This window comes from Salmo salar, chromosome 14 (genome assembly GCF_965601325.2).
Source record: "Salmo salar chromosome 14, fSalSal1, whole genome shotgun sequence".
Lineage (NCBI taxonomy): Eukaryota > Metazoa > Chordata > Actinopteri > Salmoniformes > Salmonidae > Salmo > Salmo salar.
In genome coordinates this window covers 53,480,001-53,487,500 of record NC_138304.1, presented here as the reverse complement: position 1 = coordinate 53,487,500, position 7,500 = coordinate 53,480,001, and the positions used below count along the sequence as shown (strand labels likewise).

The window sequence follows — 7,500 nt, the reverse complement described above, 5'->3', positions numbered from 1 at the left end:
CTCCTTCTCCCTCTACCTTTCTACCTCCTCTCCACCTCTCCCCTTCTCCTCCCTCTACCTCTCTACCTCCTCTCCACCTCTCCCCTTCTCCTCCCTCTACCTCTCTACCTCCTCTCCATCTCTCCCCTTCTCCTCCCTCTACCTCTCTACCTCCTCTCCACCTCTCTACCTCCTCTCCACCTCTCCCCTTCTCCTCCCTCTACCTCTCTACCTCCTCTCCACCTCTCTACCTCCTCTCCCCTTCTCCTCCCTCTACCTCTCTACCTCCTCCACCTCTCCTCTCTACCTCCTCTCCATCTCTCCTCCCTCTACCTCTCTACCTCTCCCCTTCTCCTCCCTCTACCTCTCTACCTCCTCTCCATCTCTCCATCTCTCCTCTCTCATCCACCTCTCTACCTCCTCTCCACCTCTCCCCTCTCCCCTCTCTACCTCCTCTCCACCTCTCGCCTCTCTACCTCCTCTCCACCTCTCCCCTCTCCCCTCTCTACCTCCTCTCCACTTCTCCCCTCTCCCCTCTCTACCTCTTCTCCACCTCTCCCATCTCTACCTCCTCTCCACCTCTCCCCTCTCCCCACTCTACCTCCTCTCCACCTCTCCCCTCTCCCCTCTCTACCTCCTCTCCATCTCTCCCCTCTCCCCTCTCTACCTCCTCTCCATCTCTCCCCTCTCCCCTCTCTACCTCCTCTCCATCTCTCCCCTCTCCCCTCTCTACCTCCTCTCCACCTCTCCCCTCTCCCCTCTCTACCTCCTCTCCATCTCTCCCCTCTCTACCTCCTCTCCACCTCTCCCCTCTCCCCTCTCTACCTCCTCTCCATCTCTCCCCTCTCTACCTCCTCTCCATCTCTCCCCTCTCTACCTCCTCTCCCCTCTCTACCTCCTCTCCATCTCTCCCCTCTCTACCTCCTCTCCATTTCTCCTCTCTCTACCTCCTCTCCATCTCTCCTCTCTCTACCTCCTCTCCATCTCTCCTCTCTCTACCTCCTCTCCATCTCTCCTCTCTCTACCTCCTCTCCATCTCTCCTCTCTCTACCTCCTCTCCATCTCTCCCCTTCTCCTCTCTCATCCATCTCTCCATCTGTCCTCTCTCATCCCTCCATCCTCTCTCATCCACCCCATCTCTCCATCTCTCCATTTCTCCTCTCTCTACCTCCTCTCCATCTCTCCTCTCTCTACCTCCTCTCCATCTCTCCCCTCTCTACCTCCTCTCCACCTCTCCCCTCTCCCCTCTCTACCTCCTCTCCATCTCTCCCCTCTCTACCTCCTCTCCATCTCTCCCCTCTCTACCTCCTCTCCATCTCTCCTCTCTCTACCTCCTCTCCATCTCTCCTCTCTCTACCTCCTCTCCATCTATCCTCTCTCTACCTCCTCTCCATCTCCCCTCTCTCTACCTCCTCTCCATCTCTCCCCTTCTCCTCTCTCATCCATCTCTCCATCTCATCTCTCCATCTGTCCTCTCTCATCCCTCCATCCTCTCTCATCCACCTCATCTCTCCATCTCTCCAACTCTCCACTTCTCCACTCTAATCCACCTCTCCATCTCATCTCTCCACCTCTCCTCTCATCCTCTATACCTCCGGTCCGCCGGTCCTCCAAGCATCTCAACACGCCTGTCTTTCCCTGCTCGGGTACCTAACCTCCCTGTGAAACTTGCTCCTACAGTTATGTCCATTTGGTTTAATGGTAAACCAATATCTGATGACTGTATGGGGGGTTTGCTTCGACAGGTCATGTTAGAAACGTATGTGAAAAATTCTGTTCAATTTTGGTTTCTGCCCCTTTCTGTCTCTTTGGATGACCAATTTCATTTGTGGACACATCATCCTGATACCCACAACCCCCTTCTCTCCGTAGCTAACTTCTCGGCCAGTTTATCGTCATTAAAAGTCTCTTCTTTCAAGCATGTCTTGACTTAGTATTAAAATATACCACCTCTCCTCTTTAGAACATATCCCCTCCACTCTTTTCCTAGTTCCTCTGCAGCCCGTGGTAGCAAATTATAACCCTATTGGTTGCTAACCTACACTGTGTATGTCAATCTACTTTTGTTGTGGATCTCCCTCTGTCTGTGTTGATCTCTCTCTCTGTGTTGATCTCCCTCTCTCTGTGTTGATCTCCCTCTCTCTGTGTTGATCTCTCTCTCTCTGTGTTGATCTCCCTCTCTCTCTCCTGTGTTAATCGTTCTCTCTGTGTTGATCTCCCTCTCTCTGTGTTGATCTCCCTCTCTCTGTGTTGATCTCCCTCTCTCTGTGTTGATCTCTCTCTCTCTCTCTCTCTCTCTCTCTCTCTCTCTCTCTCTCTCTCTCTCCTGTGTTAATCGTTCTCCCTCTCTCTCTCTCTCTCTCCTGTGTTAATCGTTCTCTCACTGTGTTGATCTCTCGCTGTTCAATTAAATCCAATTCCAAGGGCTTTATTGGCATGGGAAACATATCTTTCCATTGCCAAATCAAGTGAAATAGATAATAAACAAAAGTGATTTAGAACAATATAAAATGAACATTAAACATTACACCAAAGATCCAAAGGAATAGAGATATTTGAAATGTCATATTATGTATATAGACAGTGTTGTAACAATGTGCAAATAGTTAAAGTACAAAATGGAAAATTAATCAACGTAAATATGGGTTGTATTTACTATGGTGTTTGTTCTTCACTGGTTGACCTTTTCTTGTGGCAACAGATCACAAATGCTATGATGCACACTATGGTATTTCACCCAATAGATATGGGAGTTTATCAAAATTGGATTTGTTTTCAAATTCTTTGTGGATCTGTGTAATCTGAGGGAAATATGTGTCTAATATGGTCATACATTGGGCAGGAGGTTGGAAGTGCAGCTCAGTTTCCACCTCATTTTGTGGGCAGTGTGCACATAGCCTGTCTTCTCTTGAGAGCCAGGTCTGCCTATGGTGGCCTTTCTCAATAGCAAGGCTACGCTCACTGAGTCTGTACATAGTCAAAGCTTTCCTTAAGTTTGGGTCAGTCACTGTGTTTTCTCTGTTTAGGGCCAAATAGCATTCTAGTTTGCTCAGTTTTTTTGTTTATTCTTTCCAATGTGTCATGTAATTATCTTTTTATTTTCTCATGATTTGGTTGGGTCTAACTGTGTTGCTGTCCTGGGGCTCTGTGGGGTCTGTTTGTGTTTGTGAACAGAGCCTCAGGACCAGCTTGCTTAGGGGACTCTTCTCCAGGTTCATCTCTCTGTAGGTGATGGCTTTGTTATGGAAGGTTTGGGAATCGCTTCTTTTTAGGTGGTTGTAGAATTTCACAGGTCTTTTCTGGATTTTGATAATTAGCGTGTATCAACCTAATTCTGCTCTGCGTGCATTATTTGGTGTTTTACATAGAGGATATTTTTTGCAGAATTCTGCATGCAGAGTCTCAATTAGGTGTTTGTCCCATTTTGTGAATTCTTGGTTGGTGAGCGGTTCCAAGACCTCACATCCATAAAGGGCAATGGGTTCTATAACTGATTCAAGTATTTTTAGCCAGATCCTAATTGGTATGTCGAATGTTACATTCCTTTTGATGGCATAGAATGCCCTTCTTGCCTTGTCTCTCAGCTCTTTCACAGCTTTGTGGAAGTTACCTGTGGCGCTGATATTTAGGCCGAGGTATGTATCGTTTTTTGTGTGCTCTAGGGCACCGGTGTCTAGATGGAATTTGTATTCGTGGTCCTGGCAACTGGACCTTTTTTTCTAGTCCTGGGCAACGATGTCTAGATGGATTAGTGGTTCTGTCAACTGGACCTTTATTGGAACATCATTATTTTTGTCTTTCTGAGATTTACTGTCAGGGCCCCAGGTCTGTCAGGGCCCCAGGTCTGTCAGGGGCCCAGGTCTGTCAGGGCCCCAGGTCTGTCAGGGCCCCAGGTTAGTCAGGGCCCCAGGTCTGTCAGGGCCCCAGGTCTGTCAGGGCCCAGGTCTGACAGGGCCCAGGTCTGACAGGGCCCAGGTCTGACAGAATCTGTGCAGATAATCTAGGTGCTGCTGTAGGCCCTCCTTGGTTGCGGAGAGTGCAACCAGATCATCAGCAAATAGTAGACATTTGACTTCAGATTCTTGTAGGGTGAGGCTGGTTGATATACAGTGGGGGGGGGGGGGGGGGGGGGGGAGTATTTGATCCCCTGCTGATTTTGTACGTTTGCCCACTGACAAAGAAAGGATCAGTCTATAATTTTAATGGTAGGTTTATTTGAACAGGGAGAGACAGAATAACAACAAAAATATCCAGAAAAACATGTCAGAAATGTTATAAATTGATTTGCATTTTAATGAGGGAAATAAGTATTTGACCCCCTCTCAATCAGAAAGATTTCTGGCTCCCAAATGTCTTTTTATACAGATAACGAGCTGAGATTAGGAGCACACTCTTAAAGGGAGTGCTCCTAACCGCAGCTTGTTACCTGTAAGAAAGACACCTGTCCACAGAAGCAATCAATCAATCAGATTCCAAACTCTCCACCATGGCCAAGACCAAAGAGCTCTCCAAGGATGTCAGGGACAAGATTGTAGACCTACACAAGGCTGGAATGGGCTACAAGACCATCGCCAAGCAGCTTGGTGAGAAGGTGACAACATTTGGTGCGATTATTCGCAAATGGAAGAAACACAAAAGAACTGTCAATATCCCTCGGCCTGGGGCTCCATGCAAGATCTCACCTCGTGGAGTTGCAATGATCATGAGAACGATGAGGAATCAGCCCAGAACTACACGGGAGGATCTTGTCAATGATCTCAAGGCAGCTGGGACCATAGTCACCAAGAAAACAATTGGTAACACACTACGCCGTGAAGTACTGAAATCCTGCTCAAGATTACATATACATGCCCATCTGACATTTGCCAATGAACATCTGAATGACTCAGAGGACAACTGGTGAAAGTGTCGTGGTCAGATGAGACCAAAATGGAGCTCTTTGACATCAACTCAACTCGCCGTGTTTGGAGGAGGAGGAATGCTGCCTATGACCCCAAGAACACCATCTCCACCGTCAAACATGGAGGTGGAAACATTATGCTTTGGGGGTGTTTTTCTGCTAAGGGGACAGGACAACTTCACCGCATCAAAGGGACGATTGACGGGGCCATGTACCGTCAAATCTTGGGTGAGAACCTCCTTCCCTCAGCCAGGGCATTGAAAATGTGTCGTGGATGGGTATTCCAGCATGACAATGACCCAAAACACACGGCCAAGACAAGAAAGGACTGGCTCAAGAAGAAGCACATTAAGGTCCTGGAGTGGCCTAGCCAGTCTCCAGACCTTAATCCCATAGAAAATCTGTGTAGGGAGCTGAAGGTTCGAGTTGCCAAACGTCAGCCTCAAAACCTTAATGACTTGGAGAAGATCTGCAAAGAAGAGTGGGACAAAATCCCTCCTGAGATGTGTGCAAACCTGGTGGCCAACTACAAGAAACGTCTGACCTCTGTGATTGCTACAAGGGTTTTGCCACCAAGTACTAAGTCATGTTTTGCAGAGGGGTCAAATACTTATTTCCCTCATTAAAATGCAAATCATTTTAAAACATTTTTGAAATGCGTTTTTTCTGGATTATTTTGTTGTTATTCTGTCTCTCACTGTTCAAATAAACCTACCATTAAAATTATAGACTGATCATTTCTTTGTAAGTGGGCAAACGTACAAAATCAGCAGGGAATCAAATACTTTTCCCCCCCACTGTATATGTTGAAGGGGGTGGGGGGTGGGGGGGGGGGTGCTCAAGCTGCATCCCTGTCTCACTCCAAATGAGGAAAGGAATGTGTGTTTTTTTTGCCTATTTTAACCGCACACTTGCTATTTGTGTTCATGATTTGATAATGTCATATGTTTTTCCCCCAACAACGCTTTAAAACTATTTGTATAGCAGATCCTCATGCCTAGTTGAATCAAAAGCTTTTTTGAAAGCAACAAAGCATGAGAATACTTTTTACCTTTTGTTTTGGTTTGTTTGTTTCTCAATTAGAGTGTGCAGGGTGAATACGTGGTCTGTCGTACGGTAATTTGGTAAAAAGCCAATTTCACATTTGCTCAGTACATTGTTTTCACTGAGGAAATGTACGTGTCTGCTGTTAATGATAATGCAGAGGATTTTCCCAAGGTTGCTGTTGATGCATATCCCACTGTAGTTATTGGGATCAAATTTGTCTCCACTTTTGTGGATTGGTGTGATCAGTCCTTGGTTCCAAATATTGGGGAAGAAGCCAGAGCTGAGGATGATGTTAAAGAGTTTTAGTATAGCAAATTGGAATTTGTGGTCTGTATATTTAATAATTTCTTTGAGGATACCATCAACACCACAGGCCGTTTTGGGTTGGAGGGTTTGTATTTTGTCCTGTAGCTCACTCAATGTAATTGGAGAATCGAGTGGGTTCTGGTAGTCTTTAATAGTTGATTCTAAGATTTGTATTTGATCATGTATTTTTTGTTTGTTCTTTGATATAGGGCCAAAAAGATTGGATAGGTGGTTTATCCACACATCTCCATTTTGGATAGATAATTATTTGTGTTGTTGTTTGTTTAGTGTTTTTCAATTTTCCCAGAAGTGGTTAGAGTCTGTGGATTCTTCAATTACATTGAGCTGATTTCTGACGTGCTGTTCCTTATTTTTCCGTAGTGTATTTCTGTATTGTTTTAGTGATTCACCATAGTGAAGACGTAGGTTTTCTGGGTCTCTGTTTTTGGTTGGATAGGTTTCTCAATTTCTTTCTTAGGGTTTTGCATTCTTCATCAAACCATTTGTCATTGTTGTTATATGCTGAAAATGTTTAGATTTGATGGGGAAGCTGAAGTTAAATATACTTAGGTGTTCTATTGCCAAGTTTACACCTTCACTATTACAGTGAAACGTTTTGTCCAGGAAGTTATCTAGAAGGGATTGAATTTGTTGTTGCCTAATTGTTTTTTGGTTTCCACACAACTATAGCATTTCTTAGTATTATTCAGTTCCTTTGGCTTTGCTGCCTCGTGATTGAGTATTGTTCTTTTAATGTAGACTGTGATTTTGTTGTGATCTGATAGGGGTGTCAGTGTGCTAACTGTGAACACTCTGAGAGACTCTGGGTTGAGGTCAGTGTTAAAGTAGTCTACAGTACTACTGCCAAGAGATGAGCTATAGGTGTACCTACCATAGGAGTCTCCTTGAAGCCTACCATTGACTATATACATATCAAGCGTGCGACCGAGCTGCAGGAGTTGTGACCCGTTTTTGTTGGTTATGTTGTCATAGTTGTGCCTAGGGGGGCATATGGGGGAGGGAATGCTGTCACCTCCAGGCAGGTGTTTGTCCACCTGTGTGTTGAGGGTGTCAGGTTCTTGTCCGGTTGTGGCATTTATGTCGCCACAGACTAGTATATGTCCCTGGGCCTGGAAATGATTGAGTTCCCCCTCCAGAATGGAGAAGCTGTCTTCATTAAAGTTTCTCTCTGTCTCCTGTGTTAATCATTTTCTCTCTGTGTTGATCGCTCTCTCTCTCTCTCTCTCTCTCTCTCTCTCTCTCTCTCT

At 45.7% G+C, this 7,500-nt stretch overlaps 1 protein-coding gene across 1 annotated transcript in view; it reads left to right on the top strand.

The window, feature by feature from the left end:
* The window catches only part of piezo2b (piezo-type mechanosensitive ion channel component 2b), a 285,749-nt gene that overhangs the window by 162,653 nt on the left and 115,596 nt on the right, over window positions 1-7,500 (top strand). The window lies entirely within an intron of this gene.